Genomic DNA, 25,180 nt, shown 5'->3' on the forward strand with positions numbered 1-25,180 from the left:
CGGTAGTTGCATTATCACAAACGCAGGGTAATTCCATTGGCGTCGCATCAAAACGAATACCTGCCGAAACCCGGGATCGAACCAGGGACCTTTAGATATTCAGTCTAACGCTCTCCCAACTGAGCTATTTCGGCCGACGTTGAAAGCCGCCATTCGCATGTGTTCGTTAACCTCTGCCTCGTTGCCAATTTCACAGTCACCTTCGTCTGATAAGACACAGGGACGCTGAAAGGCGAGCAGCCAATGCAGTGAAGTTCCACACACATTTCTTCTGCTTCCGTCATCGTAACAAGCAAACATGTCGACTCGATTCGTGTAATATTGACTTCGCTGACTTGACGTGACGCCACGCTGACGCTAGAAAACCCGTGCTATATCGAAGCCAGGGGCAACTCGTGTGCAGAGAACGAGACACAAGAAGGAGTGAGCCTCTCCACCATATGAGAGGCAGTATCTAGCAGATACACACGGTAAAACATTCAACTTGCGTTAGCTCATAAATTGCTACACGTCATCGTCTGCAAGCTAAACTGGACACATCTGCACTGCCCAGTGAGGCACCACTTGTACTAACACCTGGTGGACGGCTGTGAGACGAGGAGATGAGCTGCGGCTTCTGGGCGCGACTGTAACGCTGCGCCCTGGATCAAATAACACTGCACATTGCTGGTGACCCACGTGTTTAGTAGTGACACAACTGCTAGGATGCAGCTGAACGTCCGCCCTTTGAGAGCGAGAAAATTTGCGCAGTCGGCAGGACTCGAACCTACGCTCCCAGAGGGAATCTGATTTCAAGTCAGACGCCTTAACCACTCGGCCACGTCTGCCGGTGGCGGAAGCGACTCCCGACAAGTGAAACCGCCATCCTTAGACGCAATCTGATGGCAGAAGACGGCGTTGCCTCGCTCTTTCCTGTAGGGTTTCCATTAGCCGTTAAGAAAGTGTATTAATTTTCGCCTAGACAGGGACTTGAACCCAGGACCGTTTGGTGGAAAACCTAACGCTCTACCGACTCAGCTATGCGGGCCCACGCACGAGCATTATCGAACAGCTGCGTGGTGTGCGAGTGATTCGCATTTCGTAATTACTGGCTTATGGCTCCAATGGCGACTTCACCGACTTCCCACTGACGCACCGCTGACGCTAGTTTTCTGTCGTCTTAAAACGATGGACATACCTACAAGCAGCTGCGAGATCTTAAGAAAAGAAACGCTGCACCACTGCTTTTGCCGCACTCGAATGATTGAAATTGCGATTCTTAAAAAGAAAATGAAATGTTCGCTCTGTCCAACACTTTCGAGCACATCTGTGTACTCACGATATCAGCGACGGCTTTCTGCAGTCCCAGCGTCAGTGCGAGGTGAACCGATAGCCACAGTAAGCAGCGGTCGTCGCGAAAACTCAGTATTCTTAAAACGGAAATTTTCGTCTTGTTGAGAATGGCGTCACTGGTTTGCACCCGCATTCGCCCAAGCATGTCACATGTGTGCGAAAATGTTTGCTCCTCTTTACGTAAAACCGCACGCAGCCGGTAGGATTCGAACCTACGCTCCCAGGGGGAATCTGATTTCGAGTCAGACGCCTTAACCACTCGGCCACGACTGCCGTTAGCGCGGTGCTCTCCCGACACATACAACTGCTACCGTTTCAAGCACTGTGGTGTCAGAAAACGGCGTAGCTGCATTATTTTCCGTAGCGTTTCCACCGCTACCAGACGAATCGCTACCAAAGTATTAAAATTTCCGCCCGGACAGGGACTTGAACCCTGGACCCTTAGGTTAAAAGCCTAATGCTCTACCGACTCAGCTATCCGGGCTCACACGAGCCTGCAAAACCTCACACGATGCACAACTATACATTGACTCATGTCCTTTACTGTTGTGCAATCGCTGCATGGGGCCGTTACTAATAAAACGTCGCCTAAATGCTGCCTACAAGCCTATCGCGCTAAGCTCGTAACACACTATCGAAGACTGCTGGCACACGATGCAACAACAAATTGCACCAGTTGTTACGTCTCATACGTTGGAGCAGAGAATTTACGTGTTTTGTCGACAATCACTGGGCAATTGGAAAATTCACAAGCATTTCGAATGCAATGTTTTCCACGTTTTCGCTCATTTCACGATTCCGTTGAAGACGTTCTTCACCACCTGACACAGAAAAAGGAATGCAGTCGGTAGGATATTTTTAATTCTTTTGCTTCTAAGGGAGTTAGTTGTCTAGTGAGTTCCTCTTATGGCATGCACTAGACAACCACAACAGCTACAGGAGAGAGTCATTTTTGTTGCCAGCGGTAGTTGCATTATCACAAACGCAGGGTAATTCCATTGGCGTCGCATCAAAACGAATACCTGCCGAAACCCGGGATCGAACCAGGGACCTTTAGATATTCAGTCTAACGCTCTCCCAACTGAGCTATTTCGGCCGACGTTGAAAGCCGCCATTCGCATGTGTTCGTTAACCTCTGCCTCGTTGCCAATTTCACAGTCACCTTCGTCTGATAAGACACAGGGACGCTGAAAGGCGAGCAGCCAATGCAGTGAAGTTCCACACACATTTCTTCTGCTTCCGTCATCGTAACAAGCAAACATGTCGACTCGATTCGTGTAATATTGACTTCGCTGACTTGACGTGACGCCACGCTGACGCTAGAAAACCCGTGCTATATCGAAGCCAGGGGCAACTCGTGTGCAGAGAACGAGACACAAGAAGGAGTGAGCCTCTCCACCATATGAGAGGCAGTATCTAGCAGATACACACGGTAAAACATTCAACTTGCGTTAGCTCATAAATTGCTACACGTCATCGTCTGCAAGCTAAACTGGACACATCTGCACTGCCCAGTGAGGCACCACTTGTACTAACACCTGGTGGACGGCTGTGAGACGAGGAGATGAGCTGCGGCTTCTGGGCGCGACTGTAACGCTGCGCCCTGGATCAAATAACACTGCACATTGCTGGTGACCCACGTGTTTAGTAGTGACACAACTGCTAGGATGCAGCTGAACGTCCGCCCTTTGAGAGCGAGAAAATTTGCGCAGTCGGCAGGACTCGAACCTACGCTCCCAGAGGGAATCTGATTTCAAGTCAGACGCCTTAACCACTCGGCCACGTCTGCCGGTGGCGGAAGCGACTCCCGACAAGTGAAACCGCCATCCTTAGACGCAATCTGATGGCAGAAGACGGCGTTGCCTCGCTCTTTCCTGTAGGGTTTCCATTAGCCGTTAAGAAAGTGTATTAATTTTCGCCTAGACAGGGACTTGAACCCAGGACCGTTTGGTGGAAAACCTAACGCTCTACCGACTCAGCTATGCGGGCCCACGCACGAGCATTATCGAACAGCTGCGTGGTGTGCGAGTGATTCGCATTTCGTAATTACTGGCTTATGGCTCCAATGGCGACTTCACCGACTTCCCACTGACGCACCGCTGACGCTAGTTTTCTGTCGTCTTAAAACGATGGACATACCTACAAGCAGCTGCGAGATCTTAAGAAAAGAAACGCTGCACCACTGCTTTTGCCGCACTCGAATGATTGAAATTGCGATTCTTAAAAAGAAAATGAAATGTTCGCTCTGTCCAACACTTTCGAGCACATCTGTGTACTCACGATATCAGCGACGGCTTTCTGCAGTCCCAGCGTCAGTGCGAGGTGAACCGATAGCCACAGTAAGCAGCGGTCGTCGCGAAAACTCAGTATTCTTAAAACGGAAATTTTCGTCTTGTTGAGAATGGCGTCACTGGTTTGCACCCGCATTCGCCCAAGCATGTCACATGTGTGCGAAAATGTTTGCTCCTCTTTACGTAAAACCGCACGCAGCCGGTAGGATTCGAACCTACGCTCCCAGGGGGAATCTGATTTCGAGTCAGACGCCTTAACCACTCGGCCACGACTGCCGTTAGCGCGGTGCTCTCCCGACACATACAACTGCTACCGTTTCAAGCACTGTGGTGTCAGAAAACGGCGTAGCTGCATTATTTTCCGTAGCGTTTCCACCGCTACCAGACGAATCGCTACCAAAGTATTAAAATTTCCGCCCGGACAGGGACTTGAACCCTGGACCCTTAGGTTAAAAGCCTAATGCTCTACCGACTCAGCTATCCGGGCTCACACGAGCCTGCAAAACCTCACACGATGCACAACTATACATTGACTCATGTCCTTTACTGTTGTGCAATCGCTGCATGGGGCCGTTACTAATAAAACGTCGCCTAAATGCTGCCTACAAGCCTATCGCGCTAAGCTCGTAACACACTATCGAAGACTGCTGGCACACGATGCAACAACAAATTGCACCAGTTGTTACGTCTCATACGTTGGAGCAGAGAATTTACGTGTTTTGTCGACAATCACTGGGCAATTGGAAAATTCACAAGCATTTCGAATGCAATGTTTTCCACGTTTTCGCTCATTTCACGATTCCGTTGAAGACGTTCTTCACCACCTGACACAGAAAAAGGAATGCAGTCGGTAGGATATTTTTAATTCTTTTGCTTCTAAGGGAGTTAGTTGTCTAGTGAGTTCCTCTTATGGCATGCACTAGACAACCACAACAGCTACAGGAGAGAGTCATTTTTGTTGCCAGCGGTAGTTGCATTATCACAAACGCAGGGTAATTCCATTGGCGTCGCATCAAAACGAATACCTGCCGAAACCCGGGATCGAACCAGGGACCTTTAGATATTCAGTCTAACGCTCTCCCAACTGAGCTATTTCGGCCGACGTTGAAAGCCGCCATTCGCATGTGTTCGTTAACCTCTGCCTCGTTGCCAATTTCACAGTCACCTTCGTCTGATAAGACACAGGGACGCTGAAAGGCGAGCAGCCAATGCAGTGAAGTTCCACACACATTTCTTCTGCTTCCGTCATCGTAACAAGCAAACATGTCGACTCGATTCGTGTAATATTGACTTCGCTGACTTGACGTGACGCCACGCTGACGCTAGAAAACCCGTGCTATATCGAAGCCAGGGGCAACTCGTGTGCAGAGAACGAGACACAAGAAGGAGTGAGCCTCTCCACCATATGAGAGGCAGTATCTAGCAGATACACACGGTAAAACATTCAACTTGCGTTAGCTCATAAATTGCTACACGTCATCGTCTGCAAGCTAAACTGGACACATCTGCACTGCCCAGTGAGGCACCACTTGTACTAACACCTGGTGGACGGCTGTGAGACGAGGAGATGAGCTGCGGCTTCTGGGCGCGACTGTAACGCTGCGCCCTGGATCAAATAACACTGCACATTGCTGGTGACCCACGTGTTTAGTAGTGACACAACTGCTAGGATGCAGCTGAACGTCCGCCCTTTGAGAGCGAGAAAATTTGCGCAGTCGGCAGGACTCGAACCTACGCTCCCAGAGGGAATCTGATTTCAAGTCAGACGCCTTAACCACTCGGCCACGTCTGCCGGTGGCGGAAGCGACTCCCGACAAGTGAAACCGCCATCCTTAGACGCAATCTGATGGCAGAAGACGGCGTTGCCTCGCTCTTTCCTGTAGGGTTTCCATTAGCCGTTAAGAAAGTGTATTAATTTTCGCCTAGACAGGGACTTGAACCCAGGACCGTTTGGTGGAAAACCTAACGCTCTACCGACTCAGCTATGCGGGCCCACGCACGAGCATTATCGAACAGCTGCGTGGTGTGCGAGTGATTCGCATTTCGTAATTACTGGCTTATGGCTCCAATGGCGACTTCACCGACTTCCCACTGACGCACCGCTGACGCTAGTTTTCTGTCGTCTTAAAACGATGGACATACCTACAAGCAGCTGCGAGATCTTAAGAAAAGAAACGCTGCACCACTGCTTTTGCCGCACTCGAATGATTGAAATTGCGATTCTTAAAAAGAAAATGAAATGTTCGCTCTGTCCAACACTTTCGAGCACATCTGTGTACTCACGATATCAGCGACGGCTTTCTGCAGTCCCAGCGTCAGTGCGAGGTGAACCGATAGCCACAGTAAGCAGCGGTCGTCGCGAAAACTCAGTATTCTTAAAACGGAAATTTTCGTCTTGTTGAGAATGGCGTCACTGGTTTGCACCCGCATTCGCCCAAGCATGTCACATGTGTGCGAAAATGTTTGCTCCTCTTTACGTAAAACCGCACGCAGCCGGTAGGATTCGAACCTACGCTCCCAGGGGGAATCTGATTTCGAGTCAGACGCCTTAACCACTCGGCCACGACTGCCGTTAGCGCGGTGCTCTCCCGACACATACAACTGCTACCGTTTCAAGCACTGTGGTGTCAGAAAACGGCGTAGCTGCATTATTTTCCGTAGCGTTTCCACCGCTACCAGACGAATCGCTACCAAAGTATTAAAATTTCCGCCCGGACAGGGACTTGAACCCTGGACCCTTAGGTTAAAAGCCTAATGCTCTACCGACTCAGCTATCCGGGCTCACACGAGCCTGCAAAACCTCACACGATGCACAACTATACATTGACTCATGTCCTTTACTGTTGTGCAATCGCTGCATGGGGCCGTTACTAATAAAACGTCGCCTAAATGCTGCCTACAAGCCTATCGCGCTAAGCTCGTAACACACTATCGAAGACTGCTGGCACACGATGCAACAACAAATTGCACCAGTTGTTACGTCTCATACGTTGGAGCAGAGAATTTACGTGTTTTGTCGACAATCACTGGGCAATTGGAAAATTCACAAGCATTTCGAATGCAATGTTTTCCACGTTTTCGCTCATTTCACGATTCCGTTGAAGACGTTCTTCACCACCTGACACAGAAAAAGGAATGCAGTCGGTAGGATATTTTTAATTCTTTTGCTTCTAAGGGAGTTAGTTGTCTAGTGAGTTCCTCTTATGGCATGCACTAGACAACCACAACAGCTACAGGAGAGAGTCATTTTTGTTGCCAGCGGTAGTTGCATTATCACAAACGCAGGGTAATTCCATTGGCGTCGCATCAAAACGAATACCTGCCGAAACCCGGGATCGAACCAGGGACCTTTAGATATTCAGTCTAACGCTCTCCCAACTGAGCTATTTCGGCCGACGTTGAAAGCCGCCATTCGCATGTGTTCGTTAACCTCTGCCTCGTTGCCAATTTCACAGTCACCTTCGTCTGATAAGACACAGGGACGCTGAAAGGCGAGCAGCCAATGCAGTGAAGTTCCACACACATTTCTTCTGCTTCCGTCATCGTAACAAGCAAACATGTCGACTCGATTCGTGTAATATTGACTTCGCTGACTTGACGTGACGCCACGCTGACGCTAGAAAACCCGTGCTATATCGAAGCCAGGGGCAACTCGTGTGCAGAGAACGAGACACAAGAAGGAGTGAGCCTCTCCACCATATGAGAGGCAGTATCTAGCAGATACACACGGTAAAACATTCAACTTGCGTTAGCTCATAAATTGCTACACGTCATCGTCTGCAAGCTAAACTGGACACATCTGCACTGCCCAGTGAGGCACCACTTGTACTAACACCTGGTGGACGGCTGTGAGACGAGGAGATGAGCTGCGGCTTCTGGGCGCGACTGTAACGCTGCGCCCTGGATCAAATAACACTGCACATTGCTGGTGACCCACGTGTTTAGTAGTGACACAACTGCTAGGATGCAGCTGAACGTCCGCCCTTTGAGAGCGAGAAAATTTGCGCAGTCGGCAGGACTCGAACCTACGCTCCCAGAGGGAATCTGATTTCAAGTCAGACGCCTTAACCACTCGGCCACGACTGCCGGTGGCGGAAGCGACTCCCGACAAGTGAAACCGCCATCCTTAGACGCAATCTGATGGCAGAAGACGGCGTTGCCTCGCTCTTTCCTGTAGGGTTTCCATTAGCCGTTAAGAAAGTGTATTAATTTTCGCCTAGACAGGGACTTGAACCCAGGACCGTTTGGTGGAAAACCTAACGCTCTACCGACTCAGCTATGCGGGCCCACGCACGAGCATTATCGAACAGCTGCGTGGTGTGCGAGTGATTCGCATTTCGTAATTACTGGCTTATGGCTCCAATGGCGACTTCACCGACTTCCCACTGACGCACCGCTGACGCTAGTTTTCTGTCGTCTTAAAACGATGGACATACCTACAAGCAGCTGCGAGATCTTAAGAAAAGAAACGCTGCACCACTGCTTTTGCCGCACTCGAATGATTGAAATTGCGATTCTTAAAAAGAAAATGAAATGTTCGCTCTGTCCAACACTTTCGAGCACATCTGTGTACTCACGATATCAGCGACGGCTTTCTGCAGTCCCAGCGTCAGTGCGAGGTGAACCGATAGCCACAGTAAGCAGCGGTCGTCGCGAAAACTCAGTATTCTTAAAACGGAAATTTTCGTCTTGTTGAGAATGGCGTCACTGGTTTGCACCCGCATTCGCCCAAGCATGTCACATGTGTGCGAAAATGTTTGCTCCTCTTTACGTAAAACCGCACGCAGCCGGTAGGATTCGAACCTACGCTCCCAGGGGGAATCTGATTTCGAGTCAGACGCCTTAACCACTCGGCCACGACTGCCGTTAGCGCGGTGCTCTCCCGACACATACAACTGCTACCGTTTCAAGCACTGTGGTGTCAGAAAACGGCGTAGCTGCATTATTTTCCGTAGCGTTTCCACCGCTACCAGACGAATCGCTACCAAAGTATTAAAATTTCCGCCCGGACAGGGACTTGAACCCTGGACCCTTAGGTTAAAAGCCTAATGCTCTACCGACTGAGCTATCCGGGCTCACACGAGCCTGCAAAACCTCACACGATGCACAACTATACATTGACTCATGTCCTTTACTGTTGTGCAATCGCTGCATGGGGCCGTTACTAATAAAACGTCGCCTAAATGCTGCCTACAAGCCTATCGCGCTAAGCTCGTAACACACTATCGAAGACTGCTGGCACACGATGCAACAACAAATTGCACCAGTTGTTACGTCTCATACGTTGGAGCAGAGAATTTACGTGTTTTGTCGACAATCACTGGGCAATTGGAAAATTCACAAGCATTTCGAATGCAATGTTTTCCACGTTTTCGCTCATTTCACGATTCCGTTGAAGACGTTCTTCACCACCTGACACAGAAAAAGGAATGCAGTCGGTAGGATATTTTTAATTCTTTTGCTTCTAAGGGAGTTAGTTGTCTAGTGAGTTCCTCTTATGGCATGCACTAGACAACCACAACAGCTACAGGAGAGAGTCATTTTTGTTGCCAGCGGTAGTTGCATTATCACAAACGCAGGGTAATTCCATTGGCGTCGCATCAAAACGAATACCTGCCGAAACCCGGGATCGAACCAGGGACCTTTAGATCTTCAGTCTAACGCTCTCCCAACTGAGCTATTTCGGCCGACGTTGAAAGCCGCCATTCGCATGTGTTCGTTAACCTCTGCCTCGTTGCCAATTTCACAGTCACCTTCGTCTGATAAGACACAGGGACGCTGAAAGGCGAGCAGCCAATGCAGTGAAGTTCCACACACATTTCTTCTGCTTCCGTCATCGTAACAAGCAAACATGTCGACTCGATTCGTGTAATATTGACTTCGCTGACTTGACGTGACGCCACGCTGACGCTAGAAAACCCGTGCTATATCGAAGCCAGGGGCAACTCGTGTGCAGAGAACGAGACACAAGAAGGAGTGAGCCTCTCCACCATATGAGAGGCAGTATCTAGCAGATACACACGGTAAAACATTCAACTTGCGTTAGCTCATAAATTGCTACACGTCATCGTCTGCAAGCTAAACTGGACACATCTGCACTGCCCAGTGAGGCACCACTTGTACTAACACCTGGTGGACGGCTGTGAGACGAGGAGATGAGCTGCGGCTTCTGGGCGCGACTGTAACGCTGCGCCCTGGATCAAATAACACTGCACATTGCTGGTGACCCACGTGTTTAGTAGTGACACAACTGCTAGGATGCAGCTGAACGTCCGCCCTTTGAGAGCGAGAAAATTTGCGCAGTCGGCAGGACTCGAACCTACGCTCCCAGAGGGAATCTGATTTCAAGTCAGACGCCTTAACCACTCGGCCACGACTGCCGGTGGCGGAAGCGACTCCCGACAAGTGAAACCGCCATCCTTAGACGCAATCTGATGGCAGAAGACGGCGTTGCCTCGCTCTTTCCTGTAGGGTTTCCATTAGCCGTTAAGAAAGTGTATTAATTTTCGCCTAGACAGGGACTTGAACCCAGGACCGTTTGGTGGAAAACCTAACGCTCTACCGACTCAGCTATGCGGGCCCACGCACGAGCATTATCGAACAGCTGCGTGGTGTGCGAGTGATTCGCATTTCGTAATTACTGGCTTATGGCTCCAATGGCGACTTCACCGACTTCCCACTGACGCACCGCTGACGCTAGTTTTCTGTCGTCTTAAAACGATGGACATACCTACAAGCAGCTGCGAGATCTTAAGAAAAGAAACGCTGCACCACTGCTTTTGCCGCACTCGAATGATTGAAATTGCGATTCTTAAAAAGAAAATGAAATGTTCGCTCTGTCCAACACTTTCGAGCACATCTGTGTACTCACGATATCAGCGACGGCTTTCTGCAGTCCCAGCGTCAGTGCGAGGTGAACCGATAGCCACAGTAAGCAGCGGTCGTCGCGAAAACTCAGTATTCTTAAAACGGAAATTTTCGTCTTGTTGAGAATGGCGTCACTGGTTTGCACCCGCATTCGCCCAAGCATGTCACATGTGTGCGAAAATGTTTGCTCCTCTTTACGTAAAACCGCACGCAGCCGGTAGGATTCGAACCTACGCTCCCAGGGGGAATCTGATTTCGAGTCAGACGCCTTAACCACTCGGCCACGACTGCCGTTAGCGCGGTGCTCTCCCGACACATACAACTGCTACCGTTTCAAGCACTGTGGTGTCAGAAAACGGCGTAGCTGCATTATTTTCCGTAGCGTTTCCACCGCTACCAGACGAATCGCTACCAAAGTATTAAAATTTCCGCCCGGACAGGGACTTGAACCCTGGACCCTTAGGTTAAAAGCCTAATGCTCTACCGACTGAGCTATCCGGGCTCACACGAGCCTGCAAAACCTCACACGATGCACAACTATACATTGACTCATGTCCTTTACTGTTGTGCAATCGCTGCATGGGGCCGTTACTAATAAAACGTCGCCTAAATGCTGCCTACAAGCCTATCGCGCTAAGCTCGTAACACACTATCGAAGACTGCTGGCACACGATGCAACAACAAATTGCACCAGTTGTTACGTCTCATACGTTGGAGCAGAGAATTTACGTGTTTTGTCGACAATCACTGGGCAATTGGAAAATTCACAAGCATTTCGAATGCAATGTTTTCCACGTTTTCGCTCATTTCACGATTCCGTTGAAGACGTTCTTCACCACCTGACACAGAAAAAGGAATGCAGTCGGTAGGATATTTTTAATTCTTTTGCTTCTAAGGGAGTTAGTTGTCTAGTGAGTTCCTCTTATGGCATGCACTAGACAACCACAACAGCTACAGGAGAGAGTCATTTTTGTTGCCAGCGGTAGTTGCATTATCACAAACGCAGGGTAATTCCATTGGCGTCGCATCAAAACGAATACCTGCCGAAACCCGGGATCGAACCAGGGACCTTTAGATCTTCAGTCTAACGCTCTTCCAACTGAGCTATTTCGGCCGACGTTGAAAGCCGCCATTCGCATGTGTTCGTTAACCTCTGCCTCGTTGCCAATTTCACAGTCACCTTCGTCTGATAAGACACAGGGACGCTGAAAGGCGAGCAGCCAATGCAGTGAAGTTCCACACACATTTCTTCTGCTTCCGTCATCGTAACAAGCAAACATGTCGACTCGATTCGTGTAATATTGACTTCGCTGACTTGACGTGACGCCACGCTGACGCTAGAAAACCCGTGCTATATCGAAGCCAGGGGCAACTCGTGTGCAGAGAACGAGACACAAGAAGGAGTGAGCCTCTCCACCATATGAGAGGCAGTATCTAGCAGATACACACGGTAAAACATTCAACTTGCGTTAGCTCATAAATTGCTACACGTCATCGTCTGCAAGCTAAACTGGACACATCTGCACTGCCCAGTGAGGCACCACTTGTACTAACACCTGGTGGACGGCTGTGAGACGAGGAGATGAGCTGCGGCTTCTGGGCGCGACTGTAACGCTGCGCCCTGGATCAAATAACACTGCACATTGCTGGTGACCCACGTGTTTAGTAGTGACACAACTGCTAGGATGCAGCTGAACGTCCGCCCTTTGAGAGCGAGAAAATTTGCGCAGTCGGCAGGACTCGAACCTACGCTCCCAGAGGGAATCTGATTTCAAGTCAGACGCCTTAACCACTCGGCCACGACTGCCGGTGGCGGAAGCGACTCCCGACAAGTGAAACCGCCATCCTTAGACGCAATCTGATGGCAGAAGACGGCGTTGCCTCGCTCTTTCCTGTAGGGTTTCCATTAGCCGTTAAGAAAGTGTATTAATTTTCGCCTAGACAGGGACTTGAACCCAGGACCGTTTGGTGGAAAACCTAACGCTCTACCGACTCAGCTATGCGGGCCCACGCACGAGCATTATCGTACAGCTGCGTGGTGTGCGAGTGATTCGCATTTCGTAATTACTGGCTTATGGCTCCAATGGCGACTTCACCGACTTCCCACTGACGCACCGCTGACGCTAGTTTTCTGTCGTCTTAAAACGATGGACATACCTACAAGCAGCTGCGAGATCTTAAGAAAAGAAACGCTGCACCACTGCTTTTGCCGCACTCGAATGATTGAAATTGCGATTCTTAAAAAGAAAATGAAATGTTCGCTCTGTCCAACACTTTCGAGCACATCTGTGTACTCACGATATCAGCGACGGCTTTCTGCAGTCCCAGCGTCAGTGCGAGGTGAACCGATAGCCACAGTAAGCAGCGGTCGTCGCGAAAACTCAGTATTCTTAAAACGGAAATTTTCGTCTTGTTGAGAATGGCGTCACTGGTTTGCACCCGCATTCGCCCAAGCATGTCACATGTGTGCGAAAATGTTTGCTCCTCTTTACGTAAAACCGCACGCAGCCGGTAGGATTCGAACCTACGCTCCCAGGGGGAATCTGATTTCGAGTCAGACGCCTTAACCACTCGGCCACGACTGCCGTTAGCGCGGTGCTCTCCCGACACATACAACTGCTACCGTTTCAAGCACTGTGGTGTCAGAAAACGGCGTAGCTGCATTATTTTCCGTAGCGTTTCCACCGCTACCAGACGAATCGCTACCAAAGTATTAAAATTTCCGCCCGGACAGGGACTTGAACCCTGGACCCTTAGGTTAAAAGCCTAATGCTCTACCGACTCAGCTATCCGGGCTCACACGAGCCTGCAAAACCTCACACGATGCACAACTATACATTGACTCATGTCCTTTACTGTTGTGCAATCGCTGCATGGGGCCGTTACTAATAAAACGTCGCCTAAATGCTGCCTACAAGCCTATCGCGCTAAGCTCGTAACACACTATCGAAGACTGCTGGCACACGATGCAACAACAAATTGCACCAGTTGTTACGTCTCATACGTTGGAGCAGAGAATTTACGTGTTTTGTCGACAATCACTGGGCAATTGGAAAATTCACAAGCATTTCGAATGCAATGTTTTCCACGTTTTCGCTCATTTCACGATTCCGTTGAAGACGTTCTTCACCACCTGACACAGAAAAAGGAATGCAGTCGGTAGGATATTTTTAATTCTTTTGCTTCTAAGGGAGTTAGTTGTCTAGTGAGTTCCTCTTATGGCATGCACTAGACAACCACAACAGCTACAGGAGAGAGTCATTTTTGTTGCCAGCGGTAGTTGCATTATCACAAACGCAGGGTAATTCCATTGGCGTCGCATCAAAACGAATACCTGCCGAAACCCGGGATCGAACCAGGGACCTTTAGATCTTCAGTCTAACGCTCTCCCAACTGAGCTATTTCGACCGACGTTGAAAGCCGCCATTCGCATGTGTTCGTTAACCTCTGCCTCGTTGCCAATTTCACAGTCACCGTCGTCTGATAAGACACAGGGACGCTGAAAGGCGAGCAGCCAATGCAGTGAAGTTCCACACACATTTCTTCTGCTTCCGTCATCGTAACAAGCAAACATGTCGACTCGATTCGTGTAATATTGACTTCGCTGACTTGACGTGACGCCACGCTGACGCTAGAAAACCCGTGCTATATCGAAGCCAGGGGCAACTCGTGTGCAGAGAACGAGACACAAGAAGGAGTGAGCCTCTCCACCATATGAGAGGCAGTATCTAGCAGATACACACGGTAAAACATTCAACTTGCGTTAGCTCATAAATTGCTACACGTCATCGTCTGCAAGCTAAACTGGACACATCTGCACTGCCCAGTGAGGCACCACTTGTACTAACACCTGGTGGACGGCTGTGAGACGAGGAGATGAGCTGCGGCTTCTGGGCGCGACTGTAACGCTGCGCCCTGGATCAAATAACACTGCACATTGCTGGTGACCCACGTGTTTAGTAGTGACACAACTGCTAGGATGCAGCTGAACGTCCGCCCTTTGAGAGCGAGAAAATTTGCGCAGTCGGCAGGACTCGAACCTACGCTCCCAGAGGGAATCTGATTTCAAGTCAGACGCCTTAACCACTCGGCCACGACTGCCGGTGGCGGAAGCGACTCCCGACAAGTGAAACCGCCATCCTTAGACGCAATCTGATGGCAGAAGACGGCGTTGCCTCGCTCTTTCCTGTAGGGTTTCCATTAGCCGTTAAGAAAGTGTATTAATTTTCGCCTAGACAGGGACTTGAACCCAGGACCGTTTGGTGGAAAACCTAACGCTCTACCGACTCAGCTATGCGGGCCCACGCACGAGCATTATCGTACAGCTGCGTGGTGTGCGAGTGATTCGCATTTCGTAATTACTGGCTTATGGCTCCAATGGCGACTTCACCGACTTCCCACTGACGCACCGCTGACGCTAGTTTTCTGTCGTCTTAAAACGATGGACATACCTACAAGCAGCTGCGAGATCTTAAGAAAAGAAACGCTGCACCACTGCTTTTGCCGCACTCGAATGATTGAAATTGCGATTCTTAAAAAGAAAATGAAATGTTCGCTCTGTCCAACACTTTCGAGCACATCTGTGTACTCACGATATCAGCGACGGCTTTCTGCAGTCCCAGCGTCAGTGCGAGGTGAACCGATAGCCACAGTAAGCAGCGGTCGTCGCGAAAACTCAGTATTCTTAAAACGGAAATTTTCGTCTTGTTGAGAATGGCGTCACTGGTTTGCACCCGCATTCGCCCAAGCATGTCACATGTGTGCGAAAATGTTTGCTCCTCTTTACGTAAAACCGCACGCAGCCGGTAGGATTCGAACCTACGCTCCCAGGGGGAATCTGATTTCGAGTCAGACGCCTTAACCACTCGGCCACGACTGCCGTTAGCGCGGTGCTCTCCCGACACATACAACTGCTACCGTTTCAAGCACTGTGGTGTCAGAAAACGGCGTAGCTGCATTATTTTCCGTAGCGTTTCCACCGCTACCAGACGAATCGCTACCAAAGTATTAAAATTTCCGCCCGGACAGGGACTTGAACCCTGGACCCTTAGGTTAAAAGCCTAATGCTCTACCGACTCAGCTATCCGGGCTCACACGAGCCTGCAAAACCTCACACGATGCACAACTATACATTGACTCATGTCCTTTACTGTTGTGCAATCGCTGCATGGGGCCGTTACTAATAAAACGTCGCCTAAATGCTGCCTACAAGCCTATCGCGCTAAGCTCGTAACACACTATCGAAGACTGCTGGCACACGATGCAACAACAAATTGCACCAGTTGTTACGTCTCATACGTTGGAGCAGAGAATTTACGTGTTTTGTCGACAATCACTGGGCAATTGGAAAATTCACAAGCATTTCGAATGCAATGTTTTCCACGTTTTCGCTCATTTCACGATTCCGTTGAAGACGTTCTTCACCACCTGACACAGAAAAAGGAATGCAGTCGGTAGGATATTTTTAATTCTTTTGCTTCTAAGGGAGTTAGTTGTCTAGTGAGTTCCTCTTATGGCATGCACTAGACAACCACAACAGCTACAGGAGAGAGTCATTTTTGTTGCCAGCGGTAGTTGCATTATCACAAACGCAGGGTAATTCCATTGGCGTCGCATCAAAACGAATACCTGCCGAAACCCGGGATCGAACCAGGGACCTTTAGATCTTCAGTCTAACGCTCTCCCAACTGAGCTATTTCGACCGACGTTGAAAGCCGCCATTCGCATGTGTTCGTTAACCTCTGCCTCGTTGCCAATTTCACAGTCACCTTCGTCTGATAAGACACAGGGACGCTGAAAGGCGAGCAGCCAATGCAGTGAAGTTCCACACACATTTCTTCTGCTTCCGTCATCGTAACAAGCAAACATGTCGACTCGATTCGTGTAATATTGACTTCGCTGACTTGACGTGACGCCACGCTGACGCTAGAAAACCCGTGCTATATCGAAGCCAGGGGCAACTCGTGTGCAGAGAACGAGACACAAGAAGGAGTGAGCCTCTCCACCATATGAGAGGCAGTATCTAGCAGATACACACGGTAAAACATTCAACTTGCGTTAGCTCATAAATTGCTACACGTCATCGTCTGCAAGCTAAACTGGACACATCTGCACTGCCCAGTGAGGCACCACTTGTACTAACACCTGGTGGACGGCTGTGAGACGAGGAGATGAGCTGCGGCTTCTGGGCGCGACTGTAACGCTGCGCCCTGGATCAAATAACACTGCACATTGCTGGTGACCCACGTGTTTAGTAGTGACACAACTGCTAGGATGCAGCTGAACGTCCGCCCTTTGAGAGCGAGAAAATTTGCGCAGTCGGCAGGACTCGAACCTACGCTCCCAGAGGGAATCTGATTTCAAGTCAGACGCCTTAACCACTCGGCCACGACTGCCGGTGGCGGAAGCGACTCCCGACAAGTGAAACCGCCATCCTTAGACGCAATCTGATGGCAGAAGACGGCGTTGCCTCGCTCTTTCCTGTAGGGTTTCCATTAGCCGTTAAGAAAGTGTATTAATTTTCGCCTAGACAGGGACTTGAACCCAGGACCGTTTGGTGGAAAACCTAACGCTCTACCGACTCAGCTATGCGGGCCCACGCACGAGCATTATCGTACAGCTGCGTGGTGTGCGAGTGATTCGCATTTCGTAATTACTGGCTTATGGCTCCAATGGCGACTTCACCGACTTCCCACTGACGCACCGCTGACGCTAGTTTTCTGTCGTCTTAAAACGATGGACATACCTACAAGCAGCTGCGAGATCTTAAGAAAAGAAACGCTGCACCACTGCTTTTGCCGCACTCGAATGATTGAAATTGCGATTCTTAAAAAGAAAATGAAATGTTCGCTCTGTCCAACACTTTCGAGCACATCTGTGTACTCACGATATCAGCGACGGCTTTCTGCAGTCCCAGCGTCAGTGCGAGGTGAACCGATAGCCACAGTAAGCAGCGGTCGTCGCGAAAACTCAGTATTCTTAAACGGAAATTTTCGTCTTGTTGAGAATGGCGTCACTGGTTTGCACCCGCATTCGCCCAAGCATGTCACATGTGTGCGAAAATGTTTGCTCCTCTTTACGTAAAACCGCACGCAGCCGGTAGGATTCGAACCTACGCTCCCAGGGGGAATCTGATTTCGAGTCAGACGCCTTAACCACTCGGCCACGACTGCCGTTAGCGCGGTGCTCTCCCGACACATACAACTGCTACCGTTTCAAGCACTGTGGTGTCAGAAAACGGCGTAGCTGCATTATTTTCCGTAGCGTTTCCACCGCTACCAGACGAATCGCTACCAAAGTATTAAAATTTCCGCCCGGACAGGGACTTGAACCCTGGACCCTTAGGTTAAAAGCCTAATGCTCTACCGACTGAGCTATCCGGGCTCACACGAGCCTGCAAAACCTCACACGATGCACAACTATACATTGACTCATGTCCTTACTGTTGTGCAATCGCTGCATGGGGCCGTTACTAATAAAACGTCGCCTAAATGCTGCCTACAAGCCTATCGCGCTAAGCTCGTAACACACTATCGAAGACTGCTGGCACACGATGCAACAACAAATTGCACCAGTTGTTACGTCTCATACGTTGGAGCAGAGAATTTACGTGTTTTGTCGACAATCACTGGGCAATTGGAAAATTCACAAGCATTTCGAATGCAATGTTTTCCACGTTTTCGCTCATTTCACGATTCCGTTGAAGACGTTCTTCACCACCTGACACAGAAAAAGGAATGCAGTCGGTAGGATATTTTTAATTCTTTTGCTTCTAAGGGAGTTAGTTGTCTAGTGAGTTCCTCTTATGGCATGCACTAGACAACCACAACAGCTACAGGAGAGAGTCATTTTTGTTGCCAGCGGTAGTTGCATTATCACAAACGCAGGGTAATTCCATTGGCGTCGCATCAAAACGAATACCTGCCGAAACCCGGGATCGAACCAGGGACCTTTAGATCTTCAGTCTAACGCTCTCCCAACTGAGCTATTTCGGCCGACGTTGAAAGCCGCCATTCGCATGTGTTCGTTAACCTCTGCCTCGTTGCCAATTTCACAGTCACCTTCGTCTGATAAGACACAGGACGCTGAAAGGCGAGCAGCCAATGCAGTGAAGTTCCACACACATTTCTTCTGCTTCCGTCATCGTAACAAGCAAACATGTCGACTCGATTCGTGTAATATTGACTTCGCTGACTTGACGTGACGCCACGCTGACGCTAGAAAACCCGTGCTATATCGAAGCCAGGGGCAACTCGTGTGCAGAGAACGAGACACAAGAAGGAGTGAGCCTCTCCACCATATGAGAGGCAGTATCTAGCAGATACACACGGTAAAACATTCAACTTGCGTTAGCTCATAAATTGCTACACGTCATCGTCTGCAAGCTAAACTGGACACATCTGCACTGCCCAGTGAGGCACCACTTGTACTAACACCTGGTGGACGGCTGTGAGACGAGGAGATGAGCTGCGGCTTCTGGGCGCGACTGTAACGCTGCGCCCTGGATCAAATAACACTGCACATTGCTGGTGACCCACGTGTTTAGTAGTGACACAACTGCTAGGATGCAGCTGAACGTCCGCCCTTTGAGAGCGAGAAAATTTGCGCAGTCGGCAGGACTCGAACCTACGCTCCCAGAGGGAATCTGATTTCAAGTCAGACGCCTTAACCACTCGGCCACGACTGCCGGTGGCGGAAGCGACTCCCGACAAGTGAAACCGCCATCCTTAGACGCAATCTGATGGCAGAAGACGGCGTTGCCTCGCTCTTTCCTGTAGGGTTTCCATTAGCCGTTAAGAAAGTGTATTAATTTTCGCCTAGACAGGGACTTGAACCCAGGACCGTTTGGTGGAAAACCTAACGCTCTACCGACTCAGCTATGCGGGCCCACGCACGAGCATTATCGTACAGCTGCGTGGTGTGCGAGTGATTCGCATTTCGTAATTACTGGCTTATGGCTCCAATGGCGACTTCACCGACTTCCCACTGACGCACCGCTGACGCTAGTTTTCTGTCGTCTTAAAACGATGGACATACCTACAAGCAGCTGCGAGATCTTAAGAAAAGAAACGCTGCACCACTGCTTTTGCCGCACTCGAATGATTGAAATTGCGATTCTTAAAAAGAAAATGAAATGTTCGCTCTGTCCAACACTTTCGAGCACATCTGTGTACTCACGATATCAGCGACGGCTTTCTGCAGTCCCAGCGTCAGTGCGAGGTGAACCGATAGCCACAGTAAGCAGCGGTCGTCGCGAAACTCAGTATTCTTAAAACGGAAATTTTCGTCTTGTTGAGAATGGCGTCACTGGTTTGCACCCGCATTCGCCCAAGCATGTCACATGTGTGCGAAAATGTTTGCTCCTCTTTACGTAAAACCGCACGCAGCCGGTAGGATTCGAACCTACGCTCCCAGGGGGAATCTGATTTCGAGTCAGACGCCTTAACCACTCGGCCACGACTGCCGTTAGCGCGGTGCTCTCCCGACACATACAACTGCTACCGTTTCAAGCACTGTGGTGTCAGAAAACGGCGTAGCTGCATTATTTTCCGTAGCGTTTCCACCGCTACCAGACGAATCGCTACCAAAGTATTAAAATTTCCGCCCGGACAGGGACTTGAACCCTGGACCCTTAGGTTAAAAGCCTAATGCTCTACCGACTGAGCTATCCGGGCTCACACGAGCCTGCAAAACCTCACACGATGCACAACTATACATTGACTCATGTCCTTTACTGTTGTGCAAATCGCTGCATGGGGCCGTTACTAATAAAACGTCGCCTAAATGCTGCCTACAAGCCTATCGCGCTAAGCTCGTAACACACTATCGAAGACTGCTGGCACACGATGCAACAACAAATTGCACCAGTTGTTACGTCTCATACGTTGGAGCAGAGAATTTACGTGTTTTGTCGACAATCACTGGGCAATTGGAAAATTCACAAGCATTTCGAATGCAATGTTTTCCACGTTTTCGCTCATTTCACGATTCCGTTGAAGACGTTCTTCACCACCTGACACAGAAAAAGGAATGCAGTCGGTAGGATATTTTTAATTCTTTTGCTTCTAAGGGAGTTAGTTGTCTAGTGAGTTCCTCTTATGGCATGCACTAGACAACCACAACAGCTACAGGAGAGAGTCATTTTTGTTGCCAGCGGTAGTTGCATTATCACAAACGCAGGGTAATTCCATTGGCGTCGCATCAAAACGAATACCTGCCGAAACCCGGGATCGAACCAGGGACCTTTAGATCTTCAGTCTAACGCTCTCCCAACTGAGCTATTTCGACCGACGTTGAAAGCCGCCATTCGCATGTGTTCGTTAACCTCTGCCTCGTTGCCAATTTCACAGTCACCTTCGTCTGATAAGACACAGGGACGCTGAAAGGCGAGCAGCCAATGCAGTGAAGTTCCACACACATTTCTTCTGCTTCCGTCATCGTAACAAGCAAACATGTCGACTCGATTCGTGTAATATTGACTTCGCTGACTTGACGTGACGCCACGCTGACGCTAGAAAACCCGTGCTATATCGAAGCCAGGGGCAACTCGTGTGCAGAGAACGAGACACAAGAAGGAGTGAGCCTCTCCACCATATGAGAGGCAGTATCTAGCAGATACACACGGTAAAACATTCAACTTGCGTTAGCTCATAAATTGCTACACGTCATCGTCTGCAAGCTAAACTGGACACATCTGCACTGCCCAGTGAGGCACCACTTGTACTAACACCTGGTGGACGGCTGTGAGACGAGGAGATGAGCTGCGGCTTCTGGGCGCGACTGTAACGCTGCGCCCTGGATCAAATAACACTGCACATTGCTGGTGACCCACGTGTTTAGTAGTGACACAACTGCTAGGATGCAGCTGAACGTCCGCCCTTTGAGAGCGAGAAAATTTGCGCAGTCGGCAGGACTCGAACCTACGCTCCCAGAGGGAATCTGATTTCAAGTCAGACGCCTTAACCACTCGGCCACGACTGCCGGTGGCGGAAGCGACTCCCGACAAGTGAAACCGCCATCCTTAGACGCAATCTGATGGCAGAAGACGGCGTTGCCTCGCTCTTTCCTGTAGGGTTTCCATTAGCCGTTAAGAAGTGTATTAATTTTCGCCTAGACAGGGACTTGAACCCAGGACCGTTTGGTGGAAAACCTAACGCTCTACCGACTCAGCTATGCGGGCCCACGCACGAGCATTATCGTACAGCTGCGTGGTGTGCGAGTGATTCGCATTTCGTAATTACTGGCTTATGGCTCCAATGGCGACTTCACCGACTTCCCACTGACGCACCGCTGACGCTAGTTTTCTGTCGTCTTAAAACGATGGACATACCTACAAGCAGCTGCGAGATCTTAAGAAAAGAAACGCTGCACCACTGCTTTTGCCGCACTCGAATGATTGAAATTGCGATTCTTAAAAAGAAAATGAAATGTTCGCTCTGTCCAACACTTTCGAGCACATCTGTGTACTCACGATATCAGCGACGGCTTTCTGCAGTCCCAGCGTCAGTGCGAGGTGAACCGATAGCCACAGTAAGCAGCGGTCGTCGCGAAAACTCAGTATTCTTAAAACGGAAATTTTCGTCTTGTTGAGAATGGCGTCACTGGTTTGCACCCGCATTCGCCCAAGCATGTCACATGTGTGCGAAAATGTTTGCTCCTCTTTACGTAAAACCGCACGCAGCCGGTAGGATTCGAACCTACGCTCCCAGGGGGAATCTGATTTCGAGTCAGACGCCTTAACCACTCGGCCACGACTGCCGTTAGCGCGGTGCTCTCCCGACACATACAACTGCTACCGTTTCAAGCACTGTGGTGTCAGAAAACGGCGTAGCTGCATTATTTTCCGTAGCGTTTCCACCGCTACCAGACGAATCGCTACCAAAGTATTAAAATTTCCGCCCGGACAGGGACTTGAACCCTGGACCCTTAGGTTAAAAGCCTAATGCTCTACCGACTCAGCTATCCGGGCTCACACGAGCCTGCAAAACCTCACACGATGCACAACTATACATTGACTCATGTCCTTTACTGTTGTGCAATCGCTGCATGGGGCCGTTACTAATAAAACGTCGCCTAAATGCTGCCTACAAGCCTATCGCGCTAAGCTCGTAACACACTATCGAAGACTGCTGGCACACGATGCAACAACAAATTGCACCAGTTGTTACGTCTCATACGTTGGAGCAGAGAATTTACGTGTTTTGTCGACAATCACTGGGCAATTGGAAAATTCACAAGCATTTCGAATGCAATGTTTTCCACGTTTTCGCTCATTTCACGATTCCGTTGAAGACGTTCTTCACCACCTGACACAGAAAAAGGAATGCAGTCGGTAGGATATTTTTAATTCTTTTGCTTCTAAGGGAGTTAGTTGTCTAGTGAGTTCCTCTTATGGCATGCACTAGACAACCACAACAGCTACAGGAGAGAGTCATTTTTGTTGCCAGCGGTAGTTGCATTATCACAAACGCAGGGTAATTCCATTGGCGTCGCATCAAAACGAATACCTGCCGAAACCCGGGATCGAACCAGGGACCTTTAGATCTTCAGTCTAACGCTCTCCCAACTGAGCTATTTCGACCGACGTTGAAAGCCGCCATTCGCATGTGTTCGTTAACCTCTGCCTCGTTGCCAATTTCACAGTCACCTTCGTCTGATAAGACACAGGGACGCTGAAAGGCGAGCAGCCAATGCAGTGAAGTTCCACACACATTTCTTCTGCTTCCGTCATCGTAACAAGCAAACATGTCGACTCGATTCGTGTAATATTGACTTCGCTGACTTGACGTGACGCCACGCTGACGCTAGAAAACCCGTGCTATATCGAAGCCAGGGGCAACTCGTGTGCAGAGAACGAGACACAAGAAGGAGTGAGCCTCTCCACCATATGAGAGGCAGTATCTAGCAGATACACACGGTAAAACATTCAACTTGCGTTAGCTCATAAATTGCTACACGTCATCGTCTGCAAGCTAAACTGGACACATCTGCACTGCCCAGTGAGGCACCACTTGTACTAACACCTGGTGGACGGCTGTGAGACGAGGAGATGAGCTGCGGCTTCTGGGCGCGACTGTAACGCTGCGCCCTGGATCAAATAACACTGCACATTGCTGGTGACCCACGTGTTTAGTAGTGACACAACTGCTAGGATGCAGCTGAACGTCCGCCCTTTGAGAGCGAGAAAATTTGCGCAGTCGGCAGGACTCGAACCTACGCTCCCAGAGGGAATCTGATTTCAAGTCAGACGCCTTAACCACTCGGCCACGACTGCCGGTGGCGGAAGCGACTCCCGACAAGTGAAACCGCCATCCTTAGACGCAATCTGATGGCAGAAGACGGCGTTGCCTCGCTCTTTCCTGTAGGGTTTCCATTAGCCGTTAAGAAAGTGTATTAATTTTCGCCTAGACAGGGACTTGAACCCAGGACCGTTTGGTGGAAAACCTAACGCTCTACCGACTCAGCTATGCGGGCCCACGCACGAGCATTATCGTACAGCTGCGTGGTGTGCGAGTGATTCGCATTTCGTAATTACTGGCTTATGGCTCCAATGGCGACTTCACCGACTTCCCACTGACGCACCGCTGACGCTAGTTTTCTGTCGTCTTAAAACGATGGACATACCTACAAGCAGCTGCGAGATCTTAAGAAAAGAAACGCTGCACCACTGCTTTTGCCGCACTCGAATGATTGAAATTGCGATTCTTAAAAAGAAAATGAAATGTTCGCTCTGTCCAACACTTTCGAGCACATCTGTGTACTCACGATATCAGCGACGGCTTTCTGCAGTCCCAGCGTCAGTGCGAGGTGAACCGATAGCCACAGTAAGCAGCGGTCGTCGCGAAAACTCAGTATTCTTAAAACGGAAATTTTCGTCTTGTTGAGAATGGCGTCACTGGTTTGCACCCGCATTCGCCCAAGCATGTCACATGTGTGCGAAAATGTTTGCTCCTCTTTACGTAAAACCGCACGCAGCCGGTAGGATTCGAACCTACGCTCCCAGGGGGAATCTGATTTCGAGTCAGACGCCTTAACCACTCGGCCACGACTGCCGTTAGCGCGGTGCTCTCCCGACACATACAACTGCTACCGTTTCAAGCACTGTGGTGTCAGAAAACGGCGTAGCTGCATTATTTTCCGTAGCGTTTCCACCGCTACCAGACGAATCGCTACCAAAGTATTAAAATTTCCGCCCGGACAGGGACTTGAACCCTGGACCCTTAGGTTAAAAGCCTAATGCTCTACCGACTCAGCTATCCGGGCTCACACGAGCCTGCAAAACCTCACACGATGCACAACTATACATTGACTCATGTCCTTTACTGTTGTGCAATCGCTGCATGGGGCCGTTACTAATAAAACGTCGCCTAAATGCTGCCTACAAGCCTATCGCGCTAAGCTCGTAACACACTATCGAAGACTGCTGGCACACGATGCAACAACAAATTGCACCAGTTGTTACGTCTCATACGTTGGAGCAGAGAATTTACGTGTTTTGTCGACAATCACTGGGCAATTGGAAAATTCACAAGCATTTCGAATGCAATGTTTTCCACGTTTTCGCTCATTTCACGATTCCGTTGAAGACGTTCTTCACCACCTGACACAGAAAAAGGAATGCAGTCGGTAGGATATTTTTAATTCTTTTGCTTCTAAGGGAGTTAGTTGTCTAGTGAGTTCCTCTTATGGCA

At 49.6% G+C, this 25,180-nt stretch overlaps 44 non-coding genes across 44 annotated transcripts; all 44 read right to left on the reverse strand.

Moving 5' to 3' along the window:
- Window positions 1–61: 61 nt before the first annotated feature.
- Trnaf-gaa (transfer RNA phenylalanine (anticodon GAA)) lies at window positions 62–134 on the reverse strand. Its single transcript has one exon. It is a non-coding gene; the product is annotated as a tRNA-Phe (tRNA).
- Window positions 135–745: 611 nt separating this feature from the next.
- Trnas-uga (transfer RNA serine (anticodon UGA)) lies at window positions 746–827 on the reverse strand. The gene has a single exon. It is a non-coding gene; the product is annotated as a tRNA-Ser (tRNA).
- Window positions 828–1,523: 696 nt separating this feature from the next.
- Trnas-cga (transfer RNA serine (anticodon CGA)) lies at window positions 1,524–1,605 on the reverse strand. The gene has a single exon. It is a non-coding gene; the product is annotated as a tRNA-Ser (tRNA).
- Window positions 1,606–1,743: 138 nt separating this feature from the next.
- Window positions 1,744–1,816, reverse strand: Trnak-uuu (transfer RNA lysine (anticodon UUU)). The gene has a single exon. It is a non-coding gene; the product is annotated as a tRNA-Lys (tRNA).
- Window positions 1,817–2,355: 539 nt separating this feature from the next.
- Trnaf-gaa (transfer RNA phenylalanine (anticodon GAA)) lies at window positions 2,356–2,428 on the reverse strand. The gene has a single exon. It is a non-coding gene; the product is annotated as a tRNA-Phe (tRNA).
- A 611-nt stretch (window positions 2,429–3,039) lies between these two features.
- Window positions 3,040–3,121, reverse strand: Trnas-uga (transfer RNA serine (anticodon UGA)). Its single transcript has one exon. It is a non-coding gene; the product is annotated as a tRNA-Ser (tRNA).
- A 696-nt stretch (window positions 3,122–3,817) lies between these two features.
- Trnas-cga (transfer RNA serine (anticodon CGA)) lies at window positions 3,818–3,899 on the reverse strand. The gene has a single exon. It is a non-coding gene; the product is annotated as a tRNA-Ser (tRNA).
- Window positions 3,900–4,037: 138 nt separating this feature from the next.
- On the reverse strand, window positions 4,038–4,110 carry Trnak-uuu (transfer RNA lysine (anticodon UUU)). Its single transcript has one exon. It is a non-coding gene; the product is annotated as a tRNA-Lys (tRNA).
- Window positions 4,111–4,649: 539 nt separating this feature from the next.
- Window positions 4,650–4,722, reverse strand: Trnaf-gaa (transfer RNA phenylalanine (anticodon GAA)). Its single transcript has one exon. It is a non-coding gene; the product is annotated as a tRNA-Phe (tRNA).
- Window positions 4,723–5,333: 611 nt separating this feature from the next.
- Trnas-uga (transfer RNA serine (anticodon UGA)) lies at window positions 5,334–5,415 on the reverse strand. Its single transcript has one exon. It is a non-coding gene; the product is annotated as a tRNA-Ser (tRNA).
- Window positions 5,416–6,111: 696 nt separating this feature from the next.
- Window positions 6,112–6,193, reverse strand: Trnas-cga (transfer RNA serine (anticodon CGA)). Its single transcript has one exon. It is a non-coding gene; the product is annotated as a tRNA-Ser (tRNA).
- Window positions 6,194–6,331: 138 nt separating this feature from the next.
- Trnak-uuu (transfer RNA lysine (anticodon UUU)) lies at window positions 6,332–6,404 on the reverse strand. The gene has a single exon. It is a non-coding gene; the product is annotated as a tRNA-Lys (tRNA).
- Window positions 6,405–6,943: 539 nt separating this feature from the next.
- Window positions 6,944–7,016, reverse strand: Trnaf-gaa (transfer RNA phenylalanine (anticodon GAA)). Its single transcript has one exon. It is a non-coding gene; the product is annotated as a tRNA-Phe (tRNA).
- Window positions 7,017–7,627: 611 nt separating this feature from the next.
- Window positions 7,628–7,709, reverse strand: Trnas-uga (transfer RNA serine (anticodon UGA)). The gene has a single exon. It is a non-coding gene; the product is annotated as a tRNA-Ser (tRNA).
- Window positions 7,710–8,405: 696 nt separating this feature from the next.
- Window positions 8,406–8,487, reverse strand: Trnas-cga (transfer RNA serine (anticodon CGA)). Its single transcript has one exon. It is a non-coding gene; the product is annotated as a tRNA-Ser (tRNA).
- A 138-nt stretch (window positions 8,488–8,625) lies between these two features.
- Window positions 8,626–8,698, reverse strand: Trnak-uuu (transfer RNA lysine (anticodon UUU)). The gene has a single exon. It is a non-coding gene; the product is annotated as a tRNA-Lys (tRNA).
- A 539-nt stretch (window positions 8,699–9,237) lies between these two features.
- On the reverse strand, window positions 9,238–9,310 carry Trnaf-gaa (transfer RNA phenylalanine (anticodon GAA)). The gene has a single exon. It is a non-coding gene; the product is annotated as a tRNA-Phe (tRNA).
- A 611-nt stretch (window positions 9,311–9,921) lies between these two features.
- Window positions 9,922–10,003, reverse strand: Trnas-uga (transfer RNA serine (anticodon UGA)). The gene has a single exon. It is a non-coding gene; the product is annotated as a tRNA-Ser (tRNA).
- A 696-nt stretch (window positions 10,004–10,699) lies between these two features.
- Window positions 10,700–10,781, reverse strand: Trnas-cga (transfer RNA serine (anticodon CGA)). The gene has a single exon. It is a non-coding gene; the product is annotated as a tRNA-Ser (tRNA).
- Window positions 10,782–10,919: 138 nt separating this feature from the next.
- Trnak-uuu (transfer RNA lysine (anticodon UUU)) lies at window positions 10,920–10,992 on the reverse strand. The gene has a single exon. It is a non-coding gene; the product is annotated as a tRNA-Lys (tRNA).
- Window positions 10,993–11,531: 539 nt separating this feature from the next.
- Window positions 11,532–11,604, reverse strand: Trnaf-gaa (transfer RNA phenylalanine (anticodon GAA)). Its single transcript has one exon. It is a non-coding gene; the product is annotated as a tRNA-Phe (tRNA).
- A 611-nt stretch (window positions 11,605–12,215) lies between these two features.
- Trnas-uga (transfer RNA serine (anticodon UGA)) lies at window positions 12,216–12,297 on the reverse strand. Its single transcript has one exon. It is a non-coding gene; the product is annotated as a tRNA-Ser (tRNA).
- A 696-nt stretch (window positions 12,298–12,993) lies between these two features.
- On the reverse strand, window positions 12,994–13,075 carry Trnas-cga (transfer RNA serine (anticodon CGA)). The gene has a single exon. It is a non-coding gene; the product is annotated as a tRNA-Ser (tRNA).
- Window positions 13,076–13,213: 138 nt separating this feature from the next.
- On the reverse strand, window positions 13,214–13,286 carry Trnak-uuu (transfer RNA lysine (anticodon UUU)). Its single transcript has one exon. It is a non-coding gene; the product is annotated as a tRNA-Lys (tRNA).
- Window positions 13,287–13,825: 539 nt separating this feature from the next.
- Window positions 13,826–13,898, reverse strand: Trnaf-gaa (transfer RNA phenylalanine (anticodon GAA)). Its single transcript has one exon. It is a non-coding gene; the product is annotated as a tRNA-Phe (tRNA).
- Window positions 13,899–14,509: 611 nt separating this feature from the next.
- On the reverse strand, window positions 14,510–14,591 carry Trnas-uga (transfer RNA serine (anticodon UGA)). Its single transcript has one exon. It is a non-coding gene; the product is annotated as a tRNA-Ser (tRNA).
- Window positions 14,592–15,287: 696 nt separating this feature from the next.
- Window positions 15,288–15,369, reverse strand: Trnas-cga (transfer RNA serine (anticodon CGA)). Its single transcript has one exon. It is a non-coding gene; the product is annotated as a tRNA-Ser (tRNA).
- Window positions 15,370–15,507: 138 nt separating this feature from the next.
- On the reverse strand, window positions 15,508–15,580 carry Trnak-uuu (transfer RNA lysine (anticodon UUU)). Its single transcript has one exon. It is a non-coding gene; the product is annotated as a tRNA-Lys (tRNA).
- Window positions 15,581–16,119: 539 nt separating this feature from the next.
- On the reverse strand, window positions 16,120–16,192 carry Trnaf-gaa (transfer RNA phenylalanine (anticodon GAA)). Its single transcript has one exon. It is a non-coding gene; the product is annotated as a tRNA-Phe (tRNA).
- Window positions 16,193–16,803: 611 nt separating this feature from the next.
- Trnas-uga (transfer RNA serine (anticodon UGA)) lies at window positions 16,804–16,885 on the reverse strand. The gene has a single exon. It is a non-coding gene; the product is annotated as a tRNA-Ser (tRNA).
- A 695-nt stretch (window positions 16,886–17,580) lies between these two features.
- On the reverse strand, window positions 17,581–17,662 carry Trnas-cga (transfer RNA serine (anticodon CGA)). Its single transcript has one exon. It is a non-coding gene; the product is annotated as a tRNA-Ser (tRNA).
- A 138-nt stretch (window positions 17,663–17,800) lies between these two features.
- On the reverse strand, window positions 17,801–17,873 carry Trnak-uuu (transfer RNA lysine (anticodon UUU)). The gene has a single exon. It is a non-coding gene; the product is annotated as a tRNA-Lys (tRNA).
- Window positions 17,874–18,411: 538 nt separating this feature from the next.
- Trnaf-gaa (transfer RNA phenylalanine (anticodon GAA)) lies at window positions 18,412–18,484 on the reverse strand. The gene has a single exon. It is a non-coding gene; the product is annotated as a tRNA-Phe (tRNA).
- Window positions 18,485–19,094: 610 nt separating this feature from the next.
- Window positions 19,095–19,176, reverse strand: Trnas-uga (transfer RNA serine (anticodon UGA)). The gene has a single exon. It is a non-coding gene; the product is annotated as a tRNA-Ser (tRNA).
- Window positions 19,177–19,871: 695 nt separating this feature from the next.
- Trnas-cga (transfer RNA serine (anticodon CGA)) lies at window positions 19,872–19,953 on the reverse strand. Its single transcript has one exon. It is a non-coding gene; the product is annotated as a tRNA-Ser (tRNA).
- Window positions 19,954–20,091: 138 nt separating this feature from the next.
- Window positions 20,092–20,164, reverse strand: Trnak-uuu (transfer RNA lysine (anticodon UUU)). Its single transcript has one exon. It is a non-coding gene; the product is annotated as a tRNA-Lys (tRNA).
- A 540-nt stretch (window positions 20,165–20,704) lies between these two features.
- Window positions 20,705–20,777, reverse strand: Trnaf-gaa (transfer RNA phenylalanine (anticodon GAA)). Its single transcript has one exon. It is a non-coding gene; the product is annotated as a tRNA-Phe (tRNA).
- Window positions 20,778–21,388: 611 nt separating this feature from the next.
- Window positions 21,389–21,470, reverse strand: Trnas-uga (transfer RNA serine (anticodon UGA)). The gene has a single exon. It is a non-coding gene; the product is annotated as a tRNA-Ser (tRNA).
- A 695-nt stretch (window positions 21,471–22,165) lies between these two features.
- On the reverse strand, window positions 22,166–22,247 carry Trnas-cga (transfer RNA serine (anticodon CGA)). The gene has a single exon. It is a non-coding gene; the product is annotated as a tRNA-Ser (tRNA).
- A 138-nt stretch (window positions 22,248–22,385) lies between these two features.
- On the reverse strand, window positions 22,386–22,458 carry Trnak-uuu (transfer RNA lysine (anticodon UUU)). The gene has a single exon. It is a non-coding gene; the product is annotated as a tRNA-Lys (tRNA).
- A 539-nt stretch (window positions 22,459–22,997) lies between these two features.
- Window positions 22,998–23,070, reverse strand: Trnaf-gaa (transfer RNA phenylalanine (anticodon GAA)). The gene has a single exon. It is a non-coding gene; the product is annotated as a tRNA-Phe (tRNA).
- Window positions 23,071–23,681: 611 nt separating this feature from the next.
- Trnas-uga (transfer RNA serine (anticodon UGA)) lies at window positions 23,682–23,763 on the reverse strand. The gene has a single exon. It is a non-coding gene; the product is annotated as a tRNA-Ser (tRNA).
- A 696-nt stretch (window positions 23,764–24,459) lies between these two features.
- On the reverse strand, window positions 24,460–24,541 carry Trnas-cga (transfer RNA serine (anticodon CGA)). Its single transcript has one exon. It is a non-coding gene; the product is annotated as a tRNA-Ser (tRNA).
- A 138-nt stretch (window positions 24,542–24,679) lies between these two features.
- Window positions 24,680–24,752, reverse strand: Trnak-uuu (transfer RNA lysine (anticodon UUU)). Its single transcript has one exon. It is a non-coding gene; the product is annotated as a tRNA-Lys (tRNA).
- Window positions 24,753–25,180: the final 428 nt, after the last annotated feature.

This window comes from Schistocerca cancellata, unplaced genomic scaffold (assembly GCF_023864275.1).
Source record: "Schistocerca cancellata isolate TAMUIC-IGC-003103 unplaced genomic scaffold, iqSchCanc2.1 HiC_scaffold_482, whole genome shotgun sequence".
Classification (NCBI taxonomy): Eukaryota; Metazoa; Arthropoda; class Insecta; order Orthoptera; family Acrididae; genus Schistocerca; species Schistocerca cancellata.